Consider the following 26,795-nt stretch of genomic DNA (forward strand, 5'->3'; position numbering starts at 1 on the left):
TAGTGGCTAGGAACTAAAAATTGAATGGATGCTCATCAGTTGGGAATGAATGAATGAATAAGTAATGGAATATGAATGTAATGGAATACATATGAATGTATTGTTCTACAAGAAATGATGAGCAGCCTGATTTCAGAAAGCGTGGAGTTACATGAACTGATGCTAAGTGAACTTGACGGTGGTGAACCCTGAAATTGTCCCCCTTGACTTTTGGGGGAAAATAATGGGGGTCAACTCTGAAACTGTGTCCTCTTTAATCTGTAAAAGAATCTCTCTGAAACTGTGTCCCCTTTAATTTGTAAAAGAATCACTCTGAAACTGTGTCCCTTTTAATGTGTAAAAGAAGGGAAATTTGGGGTCTCCCGAAGTCTGGAAAAAACCATACTTTCCAGACAAACCTTTTCTAAGATAAGCAGTGTCATTCAATTGATGATTTTGGTCAAATCATTGTCCATTTATTTTTTGTGGGGTAGCCGGATCCTCTTCAGGAAATTCTGGATTCTGAAAAAAAGGCCTTCAAAAATGATTTCATTCAATTGGAGATCTTGGTCTGATAATCGGCTCAAACTGCCCCCAGTCCCCTGGCCAAGAACAGCAACCAAGTGGTTGCTGTTTACAGACTCTTTGCAAATCTCTTCATTTGCCCACTAAGGGAATTCCCTTTTAGAGAACAATAAAACTTCCTTTTGCCACAGATTTCAGGTTCGTGAATTCTTTCACACTGGATCTACCCTGAGACCAGAGGGGATTCTCACATCAATTCTCTACCACTAGAACCACATCAAACTGAGCAGAACCAAGAGAACATTGTACATAGCAAAAAGATTCTGTGATGATCAATGATAATGGTCTTTACTCTTTTCAACAATGAGGTGATTCAAGGCAATTCCAATAGGCTTGTGATGCAAAGTGCAACCAGTGTTCAGAGAGAGGACTATGAAGACTGAATCTGAATCAAAGCATAGTATTTTCACCTTTTTGTTACTGTTGTTTGTTTGCTTGTTGTTGTTTTTTTTTTCCTGTCTTTCTTTTTTTCCCTTTGATCTGATTTTTTTTGGGTAGCATGATAAATATGGAAATTTATTTAGAAGAATTGCATATGCTTAGCCTATATTAGATTGCTTGTTATTTTGGGGGAGAGGAAGGAGAAAAATTTGGAACATGAAGTTTTGCAAGTGAATATTGAAAACTATCTTTGCATGTATCTGGGGGGATACTATTAAAAGAAGAAAGGAAGGAGAGAAGGAAGGAAAGAAGAAAGGGAAGAAGGAAGGAAGGAAAAAAGGAAGGGAAGGAGAAAGGGAGGGAGGGAGGGAGGAAGGAAGGAAGGAAGAGAAGAAAGTCTTTCTGCTTCCCAGAAGGTGCTAAATAATCTAGCACATTAAGGTATGATGGTGAAAAAAAATGTCATAAGTAACATCTTTTATCATTTCTTGGGGTTCTTTGCCTTATAGAGACAGCTTAAGTAATATTTCATTTGCTCATTTGGAAGATGAAACTCATGAATAAAAGTTTCTTTTACCTATCATAGAAGTTAGAAATAAAACTGAGTTGAGGTGAGGGGGAGGAAGACAAAAAAAAAAATTTATATGTGAAGAGAATGGGTGTGGCTGTGGGTTAAGTGTTAGTCTGAAGGGAAATGAAACATTATCTTGGGCCTTTAGGGAAGTCAGACCACAAAAGCAGCCACAGCTACTGTGTGAATGAATATTTGTGGCGGTTAATTGTACTGAATTAATCTTTTTTCTTTGTTGTGAGCATAGCTGCTTGGATAAGGGAAGAGGAAAGGACAACATTCACAGGACCATAGGAATCAGAGCTGAAAGGAGCCTTAGCAAGTTTGCCTACTCTAATCTAGGTGGCACAGAGGAGATAATGCGGGCCCGGAGTCAGGAAGACCAAAGTTCAGATATAGTCTCAGACACTTACTAGCTGTATGATCCTGGACCAGTCACAGAACCTGTTTGCTTCAGTTTTCTCATCTACAAAATAGGGATAAGAATAGCACCTCCCTCCCAGAGTTGTGAGGGTCAAATGAGATAATAACTGTAAAGAACTTAGCACACTGTCTGGCACACAGTAAACAATCTATATAAATGTGAGCTATTATCAACATTTGGGGATATTAAGTCCCAGAGAAAGAGGAAATAAATTACCTGATATCCCAAAGATGGTAAGAGGAAGAGCTGTGATTTGAATCCAAGTCCTCTAATTCCAAATCCAACAAATGCAAAACATCACAATGGCCATTTTAAATGTTATTTTATAGAGATACCAACAATAAATTCATAAAAATAGAACCAAATCTTATTTTTATAAAAGTTACAAAAGGTAGATAGAAAAGTTCATTTTAATCATATATACTTTAATTCCACTTTATCTTGTAAAATTTAGAGAAAGAAGCATGATGGGGGATGAGAGAAGAGACACCACTAGTCCTGGGGCAGGGGAAAGGGAAAAACACAGCCAGGTAGAGGGCTGTAGTGGGATACCAAGAGGGATTCAGCTAAGATGGTGTGAGCCATGGACAGAAGAATAGGGGAAGGTTTTACATAACTTAGATTTCTGACCAGACATAGCAAGGTGGGGCCATCCATGATCTCCACAGAGTGTAGGACCATGAGACTAAACTGATCCCCAGCAGTGTCTTACCTTGCCTGCCTCGAGGCAATACTTCATTCTTTCTCTGCCAATACACCCAGTTACTTAGGATCTTATCACTAGCAAAAATCCCACAAATCACAAAAGCAGTATCGTGAGAGTAAAGAAGCCATTCTCTTTGGGGACTATGAGGAAGATGGATCATCAAGTTTCTATTTTAGCTCTTTTATTTATAATTTTAAAATCTTATTTATACTTTTGGGTTTTTTACACTATAATCATTTACCAATTTACCTTTTATAACCTTCCAAAATGGAACCCTCCTTTGTAACAAAGTAAAACAATTAAGAAAACCCAACTAACACATCTGACAGTGTAAGAAACATTTTGCACCCATAGTTCCTTCTACTGAAAGGAGAGAAAGAGGTTTCATCATGTGTCCTCTGGGACCAAAATTAGTCATTTCATTTCCTCTGAGTTCAGTTGCCTTGGGCTAGGTTAGAAAGTTTATTTTGGAACTGGAGTTTTTGTCTTTAATCTGCCTATCTATTGCAATGGTATGTAAACTTTTTTTGGATCTTGTACTCCTATCAGAAAAGGATTTTTGAGCATGTATAATTTTACTTACTGACAAATTAAATATGTGTATTACTAAATTCCATTTGAAAACATCAAAAAATAGGCATTTTAAAAGGATGAAATAAAGGTGAAATATTCTCTTCTAGAAGCAACAGATACTTTCTGGAACTTTTTGAGTGACAAGAACACTGGGGAAGATGGATTGGAGAAGGGAAAGACTTATGATAAGGAGACAGTTTAGGAGGTAATGACAATAGTCTAGAAAAGAGGTGATTTGTGAAAGTGGAACGAGAGGGGAATACTAAGAACAAAATAACTGGAATGACTATAGGTAAGAGGAAGTAAAGCGTAAAGGCTGAGGTAGTGAAGCTTTGTAACTGGAAGGATGGTGGAACTTTTAATAGAAATGGGGAAGTTTAGAAAAGGCAAGGCTTTGGGGGGTGAAGATAATATAATCATAAGTCATACATGCCTGCTCACCTTGTGCTACTGGAGGGGTCTTGCCCCTTTGCCGTCTCCAGAGCATAGATCCTGTTGCCAAGAAGGATTGCAGCAACCGAAGGCCAATGGCAGCCAACAGAAGAGTAGTTTAGGAGTAAAGTATAGGGTAGTGGGGCCATCTGGGAATTCTGGCTGCCAGCAGTTGTGGCTGCTTCCAGTATCTGGGTTGGGAATAATTTATTTATTTTTAAATTTGATTTTTATTTTATTTATTTTATTAAAGCTTTTTATTTTTAAAAACATAGGCATGGATAATTCTTCAACATTAACCCTTGCAAAACCTTGTGTCTCAATTTCCCCCTTTATTCCCCCTCTCAGATGGCAAGTAGTCCACTATATGTTAAACATGGTGGAAATACATGTTAAATCCAACATATACATACATATTTATACAATTTATCTTGCTGCACAAGAAGAATCAACTCAAACTAGAAAAAAATGAGAAAAAATTAAATGCAAGAAAAGAACAACAAAAAAGTGAAAATGCTATGTTGTGATCCACATTCAGTTCCCACTGTTCTCTCTCTGAGTGCATATGACTTTCTTCATCACAAGATCATTGGAACTGATCTGACTCATCTCATTGTTGAAGAGAGCCACGTCCATTAGATTGATCATCGTACAGTCCTGTTGTTGCCTTATATAATGATCTCCTGGTCCTGCTCATTTCACTCAGCATCAGTTCATGTAAGTCTCGCCAGTCCTCTCTGTATTCATCCTGCTGGTCATTTCTTACAGAACAATAATATTCCATAACATTCATATACCACAATTTACCCAGCCATTCTCCAATTGATGGGCATCCATTCATTTTCCAGCTTCTAGCCACTACAAACAGGGCTGCCACAAACATTTTGGCACATACAGGTCCCTTTCCCTTCTTCAGTATCTCTTTGGGATATAAGCCCAGTAGAAACACTGCTGGATCAAAGGGTATGCACAGTTTGATAACTTTTTGGGCATAGTTCCAGATTGTTCTCCAGAATGGTTGGATTCATTCACAACTCCACCAACAATGTATCAGTGTCCCAGTTCCCCCCCTTTCCTCCAACATTCATCATTACCTGTTCCTGTCATCTTAGCCAATCTGAAATGTGTGTAGTGGTATCTCAGAGTTGTCTTAATTTGCATTTCTCTGCTCAATAATAATTTAGAGCATCTTTTCATATGACTAGAAATGGTTTTAATTTCTTCATCTGAAAATTGTCTGTTCATATCTTTTGACCATTTATCAATTGGAAAATGGCTTGAATTTTTATAAATTTGAATCAATTCTCTATTGGGGATAATTTATAACTAGCTCATGTGGGCTATATCCTGTTGATTGAGTAGGCCACCAGGTAAAGGAAGGGAGAGTTTATAAGGGGTGCCCTTATTTATTATTTATAGATAATATATTGACATTATAACTTGGCTTTCTGACTGGATATAGTAAACTGTGGGGTCATGATGATTTTGTTAAAGTAAGGGACAAAAGGCCCACATAAGGCCCCGTGCTCCTCCCTGCTTGCCCCTGGAAGTAGCTTGGTTTCCAGACTGTTCGCAGTAATTCAAGATATCTATGAGCACCTAATACCAAGATCCAGACATCATTAGTTTGCCATTTCCTTCTCTGGTGGATTAAGACAAACAGGTGAAATGACTCACCAGGGTCACTTAGCTAGTAAATATCCAAGGCTGGCTTTGAACTCAGGACTTCCTGACACTAGGTCCAGCACTCTATCCACCTAAGTCACCCAGCTGGCACACAGGTGGCACTTAAATGTTTATTGATTGATTGGAGATGTGGGGAGATGAAACTTAATTATTCCCTAGCTACTGGGATAAACTCGGGTTGGAAAACAAAGCTATTTTTTGTGCCACTTATACTCAAAACTCTACAATGGCTCTCTAATAGTCAGCAAATAACAATCCTGATCCTAGCATTCAAGGTTCTCCCCAAACTGTCACCAGTCTGTTTTTCCTCTTATTCCCCTCCAGGTATTTCTGACTTCAAACAAACTGGATTGCTCCCAGCTCCAGAATGTGACTTTTGTTTAAGCTGTTCCTTGTTCCCAGAATGCCCTCCCCTCAGTTCCACCTGGGAATTTTTCAAGGATCTGCGATTTCATACATGTTAGTCCTTCTTCTATTGACATGCACAACTCCTTCATGTCTTAGTAGGCAGTTACATAATGACCACTCCTAAGGTAATGAGTCTCACTAACAGGAGTAGCTAAGTTGATGCTTAAATAATGAACCCATGGGCCTTCCTTGGGCCATGCTTGTGCTCTGCTACCATAGCCTTAGGGAATCCAGTGTCACTCCCTTTCCAGGGCTGAGGCCTCGGAGGACCAACCTTTGAAGCTCATCTGAAAAATCTTTTCCATAATAGTTTTCCAGATTCTACACCTACACCCACATACACCCATACACTCCCCCCTTACCTCACCCCCACCACACACCCCTTCATTGGCAACAACCTTGCCCTGGGACCTCATGACCAACTTGATTTGCACTTCTTCTTTGCAATTATGATATCCTGTTGTTAGCTCTCTGGATTTGAGTTTTATTCTTCTGCTAGACTGTAAGCTCCATGAGAGCAGGAACTCCATAGTATCTAAACTTTCTATCTCCTCAGCATAGGAGCCCTCAGCATAATATTCTGATCTCAGCAAGTGCAATAATAACTCAGTCTGTTAACTGAATTGAATAAGGAATAATAAAAAGATCCATGATTTGGAATCAAAAGATCAGGATTAGAGTTCTGGTTTTGAGACCTGAAAAAGAGTAAATTATTTCACTTTATCTCGCTATCTTTTACAGAGAGGTGGAAGTGATTCAGTCCAAGTAATTTCAACACTCTTATGTACCTCTCCTATGAGTAGCACCTATCTCATAGAGTTCTTGTGACAAAGTATTTTTGTAAACCTAAAAGCTCTACAGAAATACGAGTTATTCTGTGACAAGTTGTGTTTGCTGTTTGAGGCCAGTCCAGCTAAATCCAGTCATGCTGTTGACTATCTGGAGATAAATTCTTTGGCTTTGGAAACCGGCCATCATCCCAGCAGAACAGTTCCTTAACATGTTGGTCAAGAGTCCTTCTTCCTTCCCCTCTTGGAAAGACTAAAGGTGATCCCCTCAAAAGCCTTTCTTGTGAGTGAAGTCCTGTATCCAGCCAGGGCATGGGCCAGACAAGAAAAGAAATTAAAAGAGGTCAAAGAACTCTTTCCTTGACCATCTTACTTCATACACAGGAAGGAGAATGACAGGGCAAATGAGGATGGGCTTGAGGGACCCAATATTGAACTTTATAGTAAGAAGATCTAGATTGACAACCTAGCCTCTTTTCTTCCTAACAGGGTTATGCCATTGTCAGTCACTTAGCCCTGTGAGCCTTGGTTTCTCCACTTGTAAAATGGTAATGATATTTACATTAACTAGCTCATTCTGTTGTGAGGAACATGCTTAGGAAGCATAAAAGCAGAAGAAAAGAGGGTGATATTCTTTCACTAGATGTTTACTGGACTTAATACAAAACCATCTGTAGACTCCGTGCGTGTGTGTGTGTGTGTATGTGTACGTGCACACATGAAGCACACTAACCAACTTGGCTAAGTGAAGGGACTCATTACTCATTAGCCACCAGGAAAAAGTTTTTTTTTCATCTGGAAGTCTACCAAGGCATGGAGATTTTTACTAGGAAGGAATCACATAAAAGAGTGCAAAGATCTTTGAAGTTTCAAAGTAAGAGTTTGCATTTCACTATTGCTTTTAAGTTTACAAAGCACTTTCCCTAAATTAATCTTGTGAAGTAGTTTTTTTTTTTAAAATCCCTTTCTTACAAATGAGGAAATTGAGATCTTGAGAGGCTATTGAACTTACCTAGAGCCACACAGTCTGGAAGTATTGTGGACAGATTAGAAAATCTGGCTCTTTGACTCCTATTCAGAGCCTTTTCTACTATTATGACTATCATTAAGGACTCATCACCAATGTACTGATTTTACTGTGTCCTAAACTTTAGGATAACTCCTATTCTTCTGGCCAATGAAGAAGAGGCAGATATAAGTCAAGATGACATACAAGACCATTTAAGCCAGGATCAGATGTTGTCCAGGGGATTAGTTTCTTAAGGGGACCTATCAAGGAAGTGTGTCTCAGGAAACATTGTTAGATATTTTTTGATTACAGTTAGAAAAGAGAGTGGGATGCCAAAAATGTAGAGAGAGAAAATGCCAACACATGCTTGAATCAGGACCTTGGTCATTGGCTACATAACAAAAGTCACAATGGACTAGTTTTGAGAAAGAAGATTTAGAGCACCTTTTCAGATGACTAGAAATGGTTTCAATTTCTTTATCTAAAAACTCTCTGTTCATATGCTTTGACCACTTATCAATTGGAGAATGGCTTGAATTTTATAAATGAGTCAATTCTTTTTCTCTCTATATATTATATATATAATATACACATATTTCTTTATCAGAACCCTTGAATGTAAACATTTGTTCCCAGTTTATTGCTTCCTTTATAAAACTTTTTAACTTAATATAATCAAAATTGTCCATTTTATATTCAATAATGTATTCCAATTCTTTGGCCACAAATTCCTTCCTTCTCCACAAATCTGAGAGATAAACTATCTTTAGTTCTTCTAATTTGCTTATAATATCACACTTTATGTCTAAATCATTAACCCATTTCGACCTTATATTGGTATAGGGTGTTAGGTGTGGGTCAATGCCTAGTTTTTTGCCATACTAATTTCCAATATTCCCAGCAGTTGTTTGTCAAATAGTGAGTTCTTATCCCAAAAGCTGGGGTCTTTAAGTTTGTCAAACACTAGATTGCTATAGTCATTGCAAGAATAAGGGCTTTATTCAGATTATCCAGGAGTCTACACTTAAAAGTTTGGCAGCTGTGGGAGTAATCAAAAGGACTTGGTAGGGACCCTTAGAGAAAACTCCTTGCATCAATATTTGAATCTCTGTTTCTGGTCAGCAGAAGTCCTTAATTAAAATTCTCTATACAACACATATAGATGATTCGATTTCGCAGGTTTTTAAATAAAGTTTTACTCCACAATACTTATAATTGCATAATTACATTAAGTCAGGTTCAGATAATTCTACTTAGAGGTTTCACAATGGACTTTTTGAGAAAGAAGATTTACATGTCACTAAACCAAGAAAACTTAAAGGTAACTCAAATCAAGTCTCATGGTATTCTAGCAACCCATTCTCAATATCCATCTAACTAGCACAATGTAAGTCCCAGATGTCTCATGTAGTCATCTGGTTCTTAGATAGCTTTTCTTGGATAATATGCTTAGGGCAGTTCTAAAAGGGGCTCTGTTTTTCCGGTTCAAAATCTAAAGGTTCCTAGATAATTCTACTAGTAATATCATATTATTATCTGATTTATAATAAAATGTACCTCATTAAATATTTAATAGTTTTCAAATACTTATTTTCAAAATCAGATCCTTTAAAAAGCCCAATTCATGTGTAATAGCATCCAGATTAAAAAGCATTTTTTTTTGTCTAACAGCATTTCTGTTACAATGATCACTAAAATTTTCATAATATAAGAGAATTTAGAAATACAATAATAACATAAACAATAACATGTATTTAAAACATGGAAAAAACTTCAAATTATATTATGCTACCAAATTATCCCATACAAAAATCATTAATCTTATTACATTTGGCATTTTAAAACCACTTTAGCGTTATCAGGTATGGAACAATTACATTCAATCAAAGAAATAATAATTTAGTGCTTAGTATATGTTAATCACTGTACAAAACACTTTACAATTATTATATTATTTTAATCTTCACAAGGAATTGAAGCAAACAGAGATAAGTTGCCCGAGATTACACAACTAATAGATTTCTGCAACCATAATATAATTCAAGTTTCTCTACATTTTACAGCAGTTTTTTTCAATACTTGTATTTGGGAATCTGAGGAGAATATAGGATGAGAGGAGTTAACAGAGAAAGGGTATCTGATCTGGGAGAGTCACAGGAATCTCTGGTTTAAACACCTTTTTCTTTATTCATGGTTAGAATGTCAAGAAAGAGCTAACAAGAAGTTGCCATAAGATTTAAACCATTTATATATATTTTTTCATTCTTCATTTTAGAATTTCTTCCAAACTAGCTGCCTTCCTCCATTGCTCTAGAACAATGAAACTATTAATTTTGCCATTTACTTTTTAAACTATTATAGTGTCTAATCCTTATTTTTCTTTAAAATAAATTATACTGTGGTACCCCAAAAATTTTAAGATATTTGAAAAGAGAATTACTTCTGTAATCATCCCAAGGGCCCAGAAGTTCTCTCCCACAATTTTAAAGTGATTAATGTTTAAACTCCTTAATCTGCCAAAATGCTTTTAGTAGTTCTACAAGTTTTGATTATCTGATTTTATTTTTATAATTGCAATAATAACCAAAGCTAAAATGACAGAAAAAAAAGTGACTTTCAGATTTTATCTTTTTATCTTTTCTTATAATCTAATCTCCTACAGAAAGCCTAAAGTGGGGGGAAGGGTTAGTCTTGCTTACTGGAACAATTGCTTCAACTACTAAAATTCATTAATTATTCTCAGTGTTCAAAACTCTCTGGCTAAAACCCTTAGAAGTTGTTGATTTTTTTTTTTTTTGGGCTGGCTGCATTTTAAATCTTTTAAGGTAACAGAATCTAGTTCATAACACAAACAAAAAATTTTATATTTTACAAAAACACAAATACAGACAAAATGACAAGACAGATACAGATAGTTTTAATCTGGCATACTATTTACCAAGGAGTGTAATTTCAACTTTACAGAGGCATGCAATTTCAAAAACAACAGACATGCAGAGAAACAAGCAGTACACAGTTACAATTTTACAGGGGCATGCAAGAAAAAAAAAGCAGAGGCACTCAGAGAGGCCAATTAAAAGAAGTGTGCATTTTAAGAGAGGCTGTCCTTCTCAGAGTGGCCCAAGATAAAACAGATCATGGAAGGACTCTGCAGTTTTCCTCACAAGGAATGGTGAGTCCAGCCAAGGTGGGAGCTCAGAAGATTGGAGCAGGGACAAGGCAGGACTCATTGGACAAGGGGGTGCTCAGACTCCAGAGGAATAAACCTCCCGTGGTGCTTAGTCCATTCTTGCTGGTATCAGAGAGTCCAATGGCCTGGTTCTGTGTCCAATACGATATCTGATGTGAATGAATGTCAGTTGGACTGAAATGACCTCTAACTTGTGGATGACTAGAGCCAAACACAGCAGGAGAGGCAGGAATCAAACAGAAGTTTGATTTCAGAGTTAGGGAAACAGCTCACAAACAAGGACGTGTCCCAATGGAGGGGCCCACCTTAGGGTGGTCAAACCTCAATACTTACCCTAAGGACTGCTTGTGAGCTGTTGCCCTGAGGGCGAACAGCAACATTGTGACAAATCTGATTCACTGCTGGGCTTTATGACCAGAACATGACAGTAGGTGAAGGTCTGAGCTCAGAGAATACCTGGTGCTAGTCAAAGCAATGTAATCACTATATGAAACAACTCTGCTATGACGGAGTTTGCTTGCTGGAACTTAGCTCTGGAAAACAGGTGTCTCCTAATACCTGGAAGCCACCTATTATTATAAAAGATGTCATCAAAGAAATAGATGATCAGAAGAAGGGCAGAGCAGGCAGTGAGAACACAGGATCACCCGCTGGGATGCTTACACTATTAGGAGAACTGAAGGAACCCCAGTAGTAAGCTTCTGGGAGTGTAATGCTGGAGAAACTGAGGCAGGAGAGAGATTAGGGAGTTTTTAATATTTTATTAATGGGAGAGTAAGATTGACTGGACAGGACTCTCGTCTCAAATTATCCAGTCAGACAGAGATAAAGATATACTGGGACCAAGGAATTCATGTTGGTCCCAGGGCTGGAGGAGTCCAGCATACAACTGCCAGCCACCATACTCCAGCAAATGAATGGAGGAACCCTAACTTCTTAAATACCTTTGGAGACAAAGAGGGAAAGAGCGGGGAAGTCCCTGTCCAGCTGGAAAAGGCTATAAACCAAAAAAAACCCAGAGACAGGCTGTCTGAATACCCAGAGATATCTTGGAATATTTTAGAGGGATGTTGTAAATTCTTGAGGACAGAAGATAACCAGGAGGTCTACTCTCTTGTTTATCTTGCTTGGACTAACAATTTATAACCTGAGAGTAATTGGTCCTCAGCCTTCATGGACCAGAGGGAGATTTACAGCTTAGGGGAGTAATTAGGGAGACTGAGACAAGGGAAACTTGTACAAGGAAACTGAGTCATGACAGTTAAAGAGAACTGTGGTATAACAGGAGGAGCTGGATAAGAGTGGCGTAGACAAGAGAACGGAGAGGACTTCATCACTGATGGAAGAGCCCAAGCTTATGACATGCAGCTCTATTGGAGTACACTTAGGCTATCTGGATCATAGATTTAGACTTGAAAGGGAAGGGACCTTTAAGCCATATCCAGCCCTAGATCAGGAAACTGATGTTCAGAAACATTAAGTGGTTGCCCAGGATCTCCTAGGAAGTATCAGAGGTGTGTTGGAGTTCAAATGTTGGGTTCTTGTTCTTCTTTAAAATATTATAAAGGTTCTCTCTGGGTGCCTTCCCTGGAATCAGGATTTTGTCGGTCCCTGTTCGGGTGCCAAAATGTGGTGAGCTTTTTCTTCTCAAAACGCAGCCAGGTGATAAAAGTTCAGATCTTTTATTATCTCCAATATAGCCCGGTTAGCTTAGAGGCCTATCTCTCTGCTTGGTTCCAAGAGCTCTCTCCGAATGTCGCCAAATCCAAAGGTCTGGTCCTTCAGCCTCTGCCTCTGCTTTCTTCAGCCTCCAGCCAGCTCCAACTCTTCATGTCATTCCGGTGAAACCTCGACTTGTAGCGTCTTCCTCTGAAGAACTTCTTCGACTGGCCCATTGGCCTATGTATGCTCCTTCCAGAGAGAGGGATTATGGGTTTTCTCCCATAGTGCTCTCTGGCCCAAAGAGCTTCAAGGGAGGTATGAACTCATTGAACTCCAATGAGTAAAGGTGTGAACACAAGCCTTGTATTAATTAGTTCTACTTAGTACCTTGTTTCAGGTTCTGCCCAAAACATCTTCTTGTAGCAGTTAGTAAGAATTCCAACAGAGGTGGAATTTGAACTCAGTTCTTCCTGAATTTCAGGATGCTTAGTATCTCACCACGCTTGCCCTCTTTATGTCACAAGCTTATTGTAAGACTAGCCTTTGTAAACCCTAAAAGTGCTACAGGAATGGGGATCTTGTTTATCTCTTCTCGGGTAGCTTAGTCATGGTTCAACTCTGGCCATAATAAATATTGGAAGTCCTTTCTCATTCTGAGAGAGGAGTTATAGTGCCCTGTGGCTAAGTAATAGAGAGTTCTAGTCAGCCTGAGAGAGCTCAGCAACATGGGGCCTCCTTTTGACAAAGTCTCCAGGATTAGGAGAAGTCCCACCCCCGACTAATCCAAGATTCTGGATGAGAACTGGGGCACCCTCAGAGTGGTCTGTTAATGACTGGGACAATGACTAGGGCAGGAAACAGAAGCATCCATTTAAAAGTGAAGACAAACCCAAAAGGAAGGTTGACTCCAGAGAGAATCCTCCAGACACACTTAGGTCGATCTTGGCTGAAGGCAGAACTAATCCTCTCAGGGACCATTGAAAACTGTGCTTAGGTTTGAAGCCAGATGACTAATGCTCCCCTGGCCATTCACCCAGGAAGAATGATCTCTTGAGCCAGCTGAGCAAAGATAAAGGCCAATTCTTTGATTATTTTCTTGCTACTATGATTGGGATTTGCCTGTATGGAGGAAGTGTTATGTCAATGAAATGAAAGATTTACTGAAGCCTATTAATCCAGCCTGGTTGCATATTACTTTCCCTCAAGCACTCAATGTTCCAGCCAAGTTGAAGTATTTGGTGTTTTCTAAAGGGCAGCCTAACTCCTGCTTCTGTCCCTTGGCAGAGACTCTTCCACATACTCTCCTTCCTCATCTCTGGAATCAAGGGATTGATTGATTCCAATCCCTTGCTCCTCAAGGCTCAGATCAGCTACAATCTACTTTTATGTAGATCTTATGAGCTTTTATAAGCTGGTTCCTTAGCCCTTTGGTTTTTAATACTCTTTGCTCAAGAAATCACGTTGTTCCCTTATCTCTGTACATGTTCTATCCTCCTATTACAGAATAGAATGTAAGTGCCTAGAATAAATGAATCAATGAAAGAGGAAAGCATTTATTAAGCACTTATTGTGTGAAAAGTGCTAGGGATACAAATTGAAAGTTCTCAGGGAACTCACATTTTAACAGGAGAGCCAATACATATGGTAGGTTTTTGGTTACAGATTCCTGAGCACAAGCATTGTTTCTTTTTCTTTTCTTTTTTTGTCTCCTATCCCTAGCACTTATCCTGGTACCTTGTACATATTAGGCACTTAATATATGCTTTTTAAATTGAACACTTAGATATTTCATCAGAGCAACTCATAGATTATTTATGTCTTATCACCCATCCTGTGTGATTCATGTCTGTATATTTCCCATAATCTCCAAAGAGGATAGATCTGACATATGAAGGCTTTCCCTTGGTTATTTAAAGATTTCATGAATACTAGTATAATAGCTGGGATGTCCTCCCTCAATCTTTTTTTTTTTTAAATTTTTATTTAATAATTACTTTATATTGACACTCGTTTCTGTTCCGATTTTTTTCCCCTCCCTCCCTCCACCCCCCTCCCCTAGATGGCAAGCAGTCCTTTATATGTTGGATATGTTGCAGTATATCCTAGATACAATATATGTTTGCAGAACCAAACAGTTCTCTTATTGCATAGGGAGAATTGGAATCAGAAGGTATAAATAACCCGGGAAGAAAAACAAAAATGCAGATAGTTCACATTCGTTTCCCAGTGTTCTTTCTTTGGGTGTAGCTGCTTTTGTCCGTCATTTATCAATTGAAACTCAGGTCTCTTTGTCAAAGAAATCCACTTCCATCAAAATATGTCCTCATACAATATCGTTGTCGAAGTGTATAATGATCTCCTGGTTCTGCTCATTTCACTTAGCATCAGTTCATGTAAGTCTCGCCAGTCCTCTCTGTATTCATCCTGCTGGTCATCCCTCCCTCAATCTTTCTTTGTGATTGATTCCTTTTCTTTTTTCTATCACATCTGTCATTGTTTTGTTTTTTGTTTATTTTTAAATTTTTTTATTAAAGCTTTTCATTTTCAAAACATTTTCATGGATAATTTTTCAACATTAACCCTTGCAAAACCTTGTGTCCAAATTTTTCCCTTTCTCCTCTTGATAGCAAGTAATCCAATATATGTTAAACATGTGCAATTCTTCTATACGTATTTCCACAATTACTGTGCCACACAAGAAAAATCAGATCAAAAAGGGAAAAATAAGATAGAAAACAAAATGTAAGCAAATAACAACAAAATGAGTGATGAGTAAAAATAGCATGTTGTACAGATTATTATTTGATATCATTGGAGCTGAAAGGTTCCTCAGATACCATTTAGTCCAACTCATTCATTTTACGCATGAAAAAGCCAAAGCTCAGAGACATGAGGTGATTTACTTGCCCAAGGTCACAGATGTTTCTGATGTTCTTTACGATATTTCTTAAGCATATGTTATGACTGGTAATGTGCTTTGGCTTACTTCTATATGTTATTACAAAGTGTTTTAGAAAATAATTATACTTATCACAGAGGCTAAGCTCAATGGAGTCTTTGGAAGTACTTTCCTATTTTAGGATCACAGTAATAATAACGATGATAAGTTTTATAGCACTTTAAGGTTTACAAAATGTTTCACAAACATCTCATTTTGTTTTTACAATAAACCTGAAAAGGAGACAATAGTAATAGCCTCACTTTATAGATGAAGAAAATGTGGCAGACAGTTTCTGAGTTGTAACTACACTAAAAATTTAACAATCAGTTCTCCTGAGCCAGTACATCTTAGCTCCACCATACTCCTAATTCCTTTATTCACTCCTCCCAGCTTGACTCTGTTAATAAAATAAATGGGCTTGCAGTATTGCAGAAATACTTTTCTATTTCAGTAGAAAAGACTCATTCAGAGAATTTAGAATGCTATTTTGTAAGAGTGACTAAATTTTAATTTGGGATTAGCTGTGTAATGTTGGATCAGTCCTTTCCCTTTGATAGGCCTCAATTTCCTCCACTGCAAAGCAAAGGCATGGAGATTAGCTGAATCCAAGTTCTAAATCTATGATTCTATCATCTTAATGGAGGGCAGCTAGGTGGCACAGTGGATAGAGTGCTGGACTTGGATTCAAAAGGATTTGAGTTTAGATCTAGTCTTAAACACTGGCTATATGACTCTGGGTAAATTACCTAACCCTGTTTTCTTTACTTTTCTCATCTGTAAAATGAGCCAGAGAAGGAAATAGTTTCACTTCCAAGAAAACCCCAACTGGGGTCACAAAGAGTCAGAACAATAATTATCTTAATGAAGACCAAAATTCCATGAATTCAAAGATAAATTAGATATCCTGTTTCTAAGTTTAGCATTCTTCCCTTAATACCATACATGATTTAGCTGTACTCTAAATTTCCTTTGACTAGTTAGATTGGGTTGGGTAAGTAAGTAAGAGTTGGGTTGGTGCCAAAGATCTTTATTAGCCAATTCTAGGTGCTCATTCTAAATATTCAGCAAACATGGGAGAAGACTCTGCGATTTCTGAGATTATGTAAGAATTGGAGTTGATGTGTCAGATTTATGCTCCATCATTCATTTATTCAACAAATGGTCTACAAGCATCTACTCAGTGTTGGGGTACAATAAGAGGAGACAAAGATGGCCTATTCTGCTTTGTCTTTGATAGTTCAAAGTCTTTTGGGGAGGCATAGAAGTACTATCCATAGGTCTTTAAGTCAGAGCACTCAGCAGTATGATGGAAGAAGGAGGAGGAGAGTAATCCTAGGATCTGCTCTCTGGAAGTTCATTTTTTCTTAAGGGCAGCAGACAGGGATAACTCTATCTACTATATTAGGCAGAATCTGAACAATACCATGAGATTGGTGGTGAGACACACAGTGTTACGGGCAGTCAGTGGAAAAAGAAAGCATTTTTGGCCTGGCGAGATGCAGGATGATTCCTTGAGAAGAAAAGATGAGGAAGGTTTCAATAGATAGGTGGATCAAAAAGTGTGGAAGTTTGTTGGGGAAGGAGTAAGTGAATCGAGATGTATAGGTTGGCTTAGGCAAGGACAAAGAGACTGGAATATTGAATGTGGATTGCCACAGAGAGACTTTGAATGTCAGGTTAAGAAATTTGATGGTCTCAATCTATTTCTTTCCTTTCTGTCCTGTCCTTCACAGGCCACATTTACAAAGAAGTTGGAGGGTATATTGATAAAGAAAATAATAAGAGTTTTCTTAAAGGAAAGTGTAGATTTCATTGTAAAGAGCCCTTGTCCCTTCCAGATATGGCTCTAACACTACCTTCTAATAATATCTAGCATTTACGTAGCACTTTACAAACATCTCATTTGATCATCACAACAAGCCTGGGAGTGGAGGTAGATGTTATCATTGTCATTATCATCCTCCTCATCTTCCTCCTCATCAACCTCACCTTCATCCTCATTTTACAGATAAGGAAAGTAAGGCAAACAGAGGTGAAATAACTTGCTGAGGCTCAAACAGTTACTTAGTGTCTGAAGCTAGATCTGAAATCAAATATTCCTGACTCCAGACACAGGCATCCATGGTGCTATTTAACTTCTTTTATATGATGCCTTACCTTATCGCTTCAGCTGCTAAAATTGTTCCTTCTAAACTACTCTCTATCTATTCTATTTTATTATTTCAAATTGATTTATTTTAAACATTCTTTTAAAAACCTCTTTCTTTTGAATTCCGAACTTTTTCTCTTTCAATTCCTCCCCCATCCATTGAGAAAGCAAGCAATTTATACATATGAAGTCATACAAAACTTATTTCTATATTAGCCATGTTGCCAAAAAAAGTAAGAAAAATAAAGTGAAAAAAATTATACTTCAATTTGCACTCAGAGTTCATCAGTTCTCTCTCTGGAGTTGGAAAGCATTTTTTTTTCCATCATGGGCACTTTGGAATTGTCCTGGAAAATTGTATTGATCAGAATAGTCAAGTCCTTTACAGCTGATTATCCTTATAACTATTCAGTTGGCTGTGTAGCCAGAAGAAACTGCATCTTTAAAACTGACCACATTAAGATAGTGTCTCTTTTTTGTGCTCTCTTGCCAGCTGCATCCAGAAGGCGAAGACCACTTATAGTGCAGGCTCCATGAACTGGAAGCTCCCTTTTACAATCCAGCTCTGAGAAATGAGCCTAGAGTTCTCTGTTCTGTGTTGTTTACCCTCAGATTCAGTTGGCTATGGGAATCGCCACAGGAGTTCAAACCACAGTGACCTTGAAGGCAGGATGTTCATGGGTATGTTGCCACCAGCCCATACTTCATGGAAGCCCTGAAAAATCAGGACGCCTAAGATTTGAGTCTAAAGTGGTCTTTGGAGTTGAAATACAAGACTGGGCTCTACAATACCTGAGCTAAACAATGAGTCCAATTCCTTGCCCCTTCCCAGAATGAGATGGTGTAGGATGAAGGACTAAACTCTACATGTTGGGGAGTAAGTTTATATATTTGAGATTATACCTTTTAAAGTAACTATTGCTTTGTGAAGCTAATTTGACTGTTAAATGGTTAAATAGAATAGGAGTGCAGGGAACCTCTTCTTCAACATTGAAGGGAACACAATCTGTGGAGATTGGAACTATTTGCAGAGAGCCTAGATATTCTTCTAAAGAAAGAAATCTAGCCAGTAAACCTCAAAATATCTTGGGAAGATTTGCAGAGATCCTAGATAATCTTTTAAAGAAAGAAATCTAGCCAGTAAACTCCAAAATATTTTGGGAAGATTCAGTAAAAGAAGGAAGAGAAAGCCTGAAGCACTGATAGGATTATAATATTCCCTAAAGCAAGCAGGGAAGGTCAGTGATGGGCTCATCTCAGCTTGAAGTGAGCTTCTTGGTCCTAATAGGTCTCATGTTCAAGTGAACTTTCAGTTAAAGTCCCACCCCAAATGGGGAAGCAGCCTTTGGAAACCCCACTTTTACTTATCTAATCAGAAAGCCAAGTTATGATTCAAACCTCTGAGATTATATTTCCCCTATAAAAGATCTGCTTATGGTATAGATCTTCATTAACTCCTGTTTAGGGCCAGCCTATTATGAAGTACTTTTTCTTACCTCATAAAACCTTCTGTTTAATGACGTCTTCCTCCAGGTTAATTGTGAGCTAGCTTGCCATGGGGTACTCCCATCTCATGGTATCTTTCTCCTAGTTCCAGATAATTCTTTTAATGTGCTAAATCTCTTCTAGAGTTAGCCTGCCAGTCAATGGTTAGCCTGCTAACTGTCTTTTAGGGTTAGTTTGCTAAACTTCTCTAAGAATTTAGTCCACCAATCAATGGCTTATTCTCATTTCTTGATGTCTTCCTTTTAATGGCTTCTTCTTCCTGATTAATTGTAAGTTCCACTAGGGAACTTGTCTTTCTCCTTGTTAATTGTTTAAACCCCTTCTCTTGGTAATTCCTGTGTACTATTCACATATTAAAATAGCAAAACCTTAATAACCTGTGATGGATGACTTGTCATGGTTGCTCCATGTCATGAACTTTTATATAATATTCTTTTATAATTATGCTCTCCCAAACCACTCCTGGTGCCTATTTTATCTCCTCATTCTTTGATCAGTAATATGTCTCCTGCAGATCCTTGAACAAGACACGATATCTCAAGATATGCTTAAGAATATTTTTCCTCCTCCTCTTCACCTATTGGATTTTCTGGCTTACTTTAAGTCCCAACTAAAATCTCATCTTCTACAGAAAGTCTTTTTAATCTCTCTTACTTTCAGTACCTTTCCTCTTTTAGTTATTTCTTGAGGGTCTTCCCCCCTAGACTGGATTTGTTTGAGTGTTTAATTTTCAAAGGGAAAGAGGTCATTCTTTGCCTCAATTCATATCTACCCATAATTTCTGAAATTGTTGCCTCAGTCAAACTGAGACCTGTTAAAGGTCAAAGTCTTTCACTATATTCTGGGTCATATAGATGTTGTCCTAATCTACATCTGGCCACTGGACACAGATAGCTCTGGAGGAAAAAGTGAAGCAAATGACCTTGCCCAGCCCTCCCTCAATTAAATCATATTCACTTGCAAGTCAAGACCCTTCTGATATCATTGGTTCACTTAGAGAATGAAGAATGAACTGCATTTGTCTTGTATTTGGCTTATTTGTACATATTCATTTGCTTGTTGTCTCTCCCATTAAATTGTGATCTCCTTGGGTTAAGTGAGGAGCTTTGTTTTTTGTCTCTTTTTGTATCATTAGTGTTTAGTAGAATGTATGTGCTCAATATTACATGCTAAATAAATGTTTTTTATTTTATTTTATTTTATTTCCTCTGAGGCAACTGGGGTTAAGTGACTTGCCCAGCTAGGACATTTGAACAGTTAGGAAATGTTAAGTATCTGAGGCCAGATATGAACTCAGGTCCTCCTGACTTCAGGGATGGTATTCTAACCACTGCCATCTACCTGTCCCTTAATAATTGTTTATTTCCTGACTGACTAAAAATAACATCAACACTATATAAACAAGCCTTAAGAAAGGCTTAAGAACTCTAATTTGAAAGCCTTAAGAACTCTAATTAATACAATGACTATATGAGATCCTAGAAGTTCAGTGATGAACCATGCTACCTATTTCTTAACAGAGAGGTGATAGACTCAGGGTAGGCAATGAGAAAGTACTATGTGCCAAATCTGAAGCTAAGCATGAACCAATTTCTGCCTTCAAGATGCTTCCATTCTATTATGGAATATTATTGTTTTATAAGAAACAACCAGCAGGATGATTTCAGAGTGGCCTGGAGAGATTTACGGGAACTGATGCTGAGTGAAATGAGCAGACCCAGGAGATCATTGTACATGGAAACAGCAAGATTATATGATGATCAATTCTGATGGATGTGGTTCTTTCCAACAATGAGATGGTTCAGGCCAGTTCCAATGATCTTGTGATGAAGACAGCCATCTACACCCACAGAGAGGACTGTGGGAACTGAAAGTGGACCACAACATAGCATTTTCACTCTTTTTGTTGTTGTTTGCTTGCATTTGATTTTTTCTCAAATTTTTTTTTTTTTTTACTTTTTGATCTGATTTTTCTTGTGCAGCAAGGTAATTGTATAAATATGTATGCCATTATTGGATTTAACATATATTTTCCCATGTTTAACATATATTGGATTACATGCCATCTACGGGAGGGGGGAAGGAGGGAAAATAGGAACACAAGGTTTTTCAAAGCTCAATGTTAAAAAATTATCCTTGCATATGTTTTGAAAATAAAAAATTTCAATAAAAAATAAATTTAAAAAAAGATGCTCCCATTCTACTGGGAAAGAACAACACATATATAAAATCAATTAATACAAGGTAATTTAGGAGAAAATAAAGGTTAACAAGTGAAAAGATCAAAGACATTGATACCAACAATTCCCCATAGCTGCCAAGTAGGAAAGAAGGCTGACCAAGTTCCCTTTAATGCTGACAACCACTTTTTTATTGAAATCATCATGAAATAAGGCATATAACAGTTATCTTTCTTTGTATCTTATCCCTTTCTCTACTGGTCTAAAAATTCCTTAAAGGTTGAAACTCCTTCTTCTAGTATTGTGACCATAATTATAATAAAAACATTTATACAGAGCTCTAAAATTTATAAAGCCTTTTTACCTATATTATCTCATGTCATCCTTTCTACAATTCTAAAAGGTAAGAATCCTGGGAATTATTATCTCTATTTTACAGAGGAAGAAACTAAGGATCAGAGAAGGTAAGTACTTTGCACAAAGTCAAACAGCAAGTGTCAGAGGCAGGATTCTAACACAGGTCTTGCCCAAATACAAATCCAGAGCTCTTTCCACTTTTGATCTTCCTTAGAGTACAGGGTTCTGCACATAATGGGTATTACATAAATGTGAATTGCTTTAAATTTAATACAAGGTAAGTGAAATTATTGTGAGGCTTGTTGCACTAAGTCCTAACTTGGTGGCAAGTCCCTGACCTTTTTCCAGGCTTTTTTCCCAGAAGGTCCTACCTGAGCTGCCAGTGAATTACAAGACAACTACAGATAGGATGAAAAGGCATAGGCTAAGAGATGGCAGTGGGGAGTGGGGAGGGGATCCCAGCAGTTCTCAGACTGCAGCAAGGAGGGATCAGTGAGAGGAGAGGAGAGGAAGGAAGGGAATAGTAGCCAAGAAGAAAGGAGGCAGGGTAGCAGTTTCTGCAGGGATTTTTGAAATTCAGTCGAGCTTGTGGGAAGGATCCCTGCACCAATTTGTAAACCTGTCCTTTGATCATAGCATCAAGTCATGAATCACACTGGACCATTGCCTTGCAATGCAGAGAGTACCCACTTACCAATCCCCTCCCCCACCAGTCCCTAACCTTCTTACTATTCCGAACACACTAGGAGCTTCCATCTTTTTTGCTCATTTTTTCTCTCCTCTGCAGCCCCTGCAGAACAGGATTTTGTGCTGCATTGGATAGAAAAACAGCTTACCTAGGAAGAGACTGTATCTGTTTCTAGAGTTTGAGGCTAGATCTCTAATTTGTTCAGGGTATCCTAGACTAAAACTCAGAATTCTAGAAAATCAGAACCAGGGAGTTTTAGAATCAAAGAATCTTAAACCTTAAGAATCATAAAACATTGGTAACCTAGAAACTTAGAATCACTGAACTTTAGAATCAAAGAGCCAGAAGGAAATTTAGAGGACATCTAATCTCACCTCTTATCTAATACAACAATCTCCTTGGTGGAAATTTATTAACCCAGGATCCATACATGAATTCAGAATTTCAGGCCCATGAACTTTAATACCGAAAAATATCTTATCTCTGTTTTCATTAACCTCTAATGGAAAATTAGCTTTTTTTGTTATAATTTTTTTAAAAGACCATTACTTTGAAAAGATGTCTATAAGTTTCACTGGACTACCCATAGGGGTTCATGCCAGACAAAAAGTTAAGAACTTTGCTCTCCAACCTGCCTTGTATACTCTTGCCTGAACATCTCCAATGAGGCAAGATGTTCTCTCTTCTCTCTTCTCCTTCTTTATGTTAAGGAAACCAATACCTGAAAAGGCAAGAAAATTGCTCATGATTACAGAAGTAATAAGTGGCAAGAGTACTGTGCTGAGGTTGTGTAATTTAAGGGAACCATGATGAGTATCATAGAAGATCAAAACTGGAAGAGACCTTACAACAAAGAATAGTTCTGGAAATAAAAAAGGACCTTTATAGTTGTGGAAAGTGAGTCTCAGCAAAGCTGGTTAATTGACTTGCATGACTTCGTCATGAGGTGGCAAGGTGAGATTTGAACCTAGGATTTCTGAAACAATATGTTTTCCCCATTGTACATTCATATTTAGGGGCCAGAGGAAGAAAACGGCTCATGTCAAATCACCAAGAGAATTCATGAGAGCTGGAGTTCGTATCTAGAACAGTCCTCCTAATACACTTTCTACTAAAAGTATTATCCATTAACCCATAGAGGTTATATGATTTATTTAAAGTTCTACAAGTTAGCAAGAAATAGAATTAAGATTTTACCTAAAGCACTTAAAGTCTAAGTCCTTTACCCTTATCAATATATCATAGTGCCTTCTGGAGTTCATCATTTCTGTAAAAAATTCAGATTCTTTCCTCTATCATTCAATGATCTAACTTTCCTTCCCTAAAACTTATCTCTCGCTATTTTCTAACAGAGGCTTCCACTTGGTAATGTTACTATGAGGGGAACAATAGAATGTAGAATTCATATCAAACAAACATTTATGAAATGTTTAACCAACATGTGTTGTAATAAGACATGATACTTGTCATCTAGTATGGAAATACTAAATAATGAAACTAATGTATAGTTTTACATGATAAGTAAGTACAAAAAAAGGTTACAAAAGAAAATAAATTTGTAAGGTCTGAGGTTCAAGATTGTTTCCTTTAAGAGGTAATGTGTGAATTGGACTTTAAAAGATGAGCAGCAATTCATTAGGTAAAGAAAAGTAGTAAATTCCACATGAGATGAGCAGTATGAATATAAGAGAGTACAAGACATGTCCTGGATGGGAATACTATGAAATTAGGACAGAAGAGTAGAGGAGGAACTTGACTAAATGAATGAATGGAAAGACTGTATTCAGCACTTACTGGGTATGAGGCATTTTGCTAAGTGCTGGGGATTTGAACAGAAAAGGACAGATGTCTCTATTCTGAAGGAGCTTACATCCTAATGGCGAAGAGATAGCCATAAAAGAAAGTTCATTTGCGGGCAAGATAGCCTGGAAATCATAAAGGCTTATCTGTGAGTGCTTAGCAAGGTCCAGAAATGTTTAGGTCACTTAGTTAAGATGGTAGTATGGGAAAATTGCTGGGAAGAATAGATACTACAGATGGAAAGACCTAGGTTCTTTTTTTTCATCATAAGGAATGGAATTGTTGACTTCTATCTCTTCCAAAACTTGGGAGCAGTCAAGTAGCCCAGGCATAGTATGCCAGTGATGGTGGCAACTCTCCCCTGTGATACAACCATTCTGGATGAGTCCTGGGAACAATTCTGGAACCCAGGAAAGCTAATATGAAGGGCAGATTAAAGAGGGAAAGAGAAGAGGATGGAATACCTATTGGAAGGTTAATTTGATATTTTAGGCCTCCTGTAATCAAAGTGTTATGATAATAGTAGGGGAGGCATTCAAATGGTGTTTTGAAGATAGAAGAGATAAGACTTGGTGACTCACTAAATAAAATAATGATGATAGCTGACACTTACATAGCATTTAAAGTTTGCAAAATTCTTTACATACATTCATTTGCTTGGTGAAGTATTGCAGGACTCTCTCCCATTTTATAGTTGACAAAACTGAGGTTTAGAGAAGTTACAACTTGTCCAAGCTTTCATAGATATTAAATATTTGAAACTAAATTGGAAACTAAGCCTTGGTCGGGCCAATTCGGCCTTATCTCTAAATCTAGCACGCGTTTTCCATTCTACCACAGTATGAAAAACAAAAGGGAAGTGCTATCATAACCCTAATGATTAATAATCATGTGGGATCAACTGTATAGTGGGGCTACAGAAAGAAGGGGAAGTTGAAGAGGAAAGGAATACTTTTGTCAACTGAAAAGGGACAGAGCTCAGTTATAGAGGGGTTAGTGGGAGTGTCAGTGAGCCACACCAATGGTCCTACAGGCAGTGAAAGATGCAGATCTGGAGAGCAAGAGAGGTCAAGGATGGAGATCTAGACTGGGGAGTCATTTGCATGGAAGGGATGGGACCATGTATGTAGAGCTAGAAGGGGCCTCAGAGGTTGTCCAACCTTCTGTTTTTAAAGATAAGAGATCTGAGACCTAGAGAGATTAAGTAGCCTGTCAAGGACATATAGGAAAGAAGGAGCAGAGTTGGGATCTGGACTAAAGTCTGGGGGCACCCAAGATCAGTGCTTTCTCCACTTTACCAGGCTGCTCTAGGGAGGGCAGGAAAAGGCTCAAGTGTGAATGGCATAAAAATGAATGTGTCAGAACTCAAAGGCATCTTAGAATACAGAATGTCAGAGCTGGGAGTGGTCTTAGAACACAGGATGTCAGAGCAGGGAGGGCCCTTAGAACACGGGATGTCAGAGCAAGGAGGGCCCTTAGAACACAGAGTGTCAGAGCAAGGAGGGCCCTTAGAACAGAGTGTCAAAGCTGGAAGGGGCCTTAGGACACAGAATGTCAGAGCTGGGAGTGGTCTTAGAACACAGGATGTCAGAGCAGGGAGGGCCCTTAGAACACGGGATGTCAGAGCAGGGAGGGCCCTTAGAACACAGAGTGTCAGAGCAAGGAGGGCCCTTAGAACAGAGTGTCAAAGCTGGAAGGGGCCTTAGGACACAGAATGTCAGAGCTGGGAGTGGTCTTAGAACACAGGATGTCAGAGCCGGGAGGGCCCTTAGAACACAGGATGTCAGAGCCGTGAGGGCCCTTAGAACAGAGTGTCAAAGCTGGAAGAGGCCTTAGGACACAGAATGTCAGAGCTGAGAGGGGCCTTAGAACACAGATGTTAGCTTTATAACTCTTAAAGTGATCTATAAATGTGAGTTATTATTACACAGCTAGAAAGAAGGTCTTCAAATGAAAACTGTGACCATTTTGCAGGGGAGATTAGATGAGTTGATATTATACACAGCAATCGTGTCAAACAAATAGAAATTGGGGCCTCTTATTAAGGCTTAAATAAGGATTCTTGTAACAGTAAAATGAAACCACATATCATCTGTATCATAATATATTATTTTTAATTTTGTTAAATATTTTCTATTGTCATGCTTCTCCCTGGATCTAACATCTCTGGTGCAGGATTAAAGCAAGGGAGTCTCTAGGTCACAATTCTGACTATTGCCACTTCCCACCTTGGGTAAGTCATTTAACCTCTGAATTACATCTGTAAGACCATATGTTCTCTAAAGTCACTTCTAGGTCTAATATTTTATGCTTCCTTCTAGTCCTAAAATCTGTAATTGGTAGAGAATGATATTTCTCAGACTGTCAAAAACAGCAGCAACAGTGGATAGAACCCTCTGAAATACCCCCAAGGCAGAGCATGGAACAAAGCCTAGAGATAGACACCTTGTCTTTAAAATCAATCCACAAGCCTATACTATGCACCAGGCACTGTGCTCTATTAGACCTAATAGTCTCAGAAGAGAGACTGCAGGGGAAAAAAAACAACATAATCAGCAGAAATACATGGGAAGTGGGATAGATCTAGATGTGTGCTTTTAGGGGAGGAAGTGGATGCAGCAGAATTGACAACTAGAAGATGAATAGAAAGAGACAAAATTTCTAAGTGGAGAACTTTGAAATTTATTTTTTGTGGGAGAGGGATTAGACAAGGAGAAATGAACATTTCTTTCACACTATATTTTTCAAGCAGCCAGGAACAACGAGTTTAGTGGTAGGTG

At 38.1% G+C, this 26,795-nt stretch overlaps 1 long non-coding RNA gene across 1 annotated transcript in view; it reads right to left on the minus strand.

Moving 5' to 3' along the window:
• Nucleotides 1–26,795, minus strand: part of LOC127555112 (uncharacterized) — a 33,217-nt gene that overhangs the window by 4,666 nt on the left and 1,756 nt on the right. Inside the window, exon 2 of the long non-coding RNA XR_007952159.1 lies at nt 3,661–3,842. This is a non-coding gene — a long non-coding RNA (uncharacterized LOC127555112). The remainder of the gene's footprint in view (nt 1–3,660; nt 3,843–26,795) is intronic.

The sequence above is a fragment of the Antechinus flavipes genome, chromosome 3, assembly GCF_016432865.1.
Source record: "Antechinus flavipes isolate AdamAnt ecotype Samford, QLD, Australia chromosome 3, AdamAnt_v2, whole genome shotgun sequence".
NCBI lineage: Eukaryota > Metazoa > Chordata > Mammalia > Dasyuromorphia > Dasyuridae > Antechinus > Antechinus flavipes.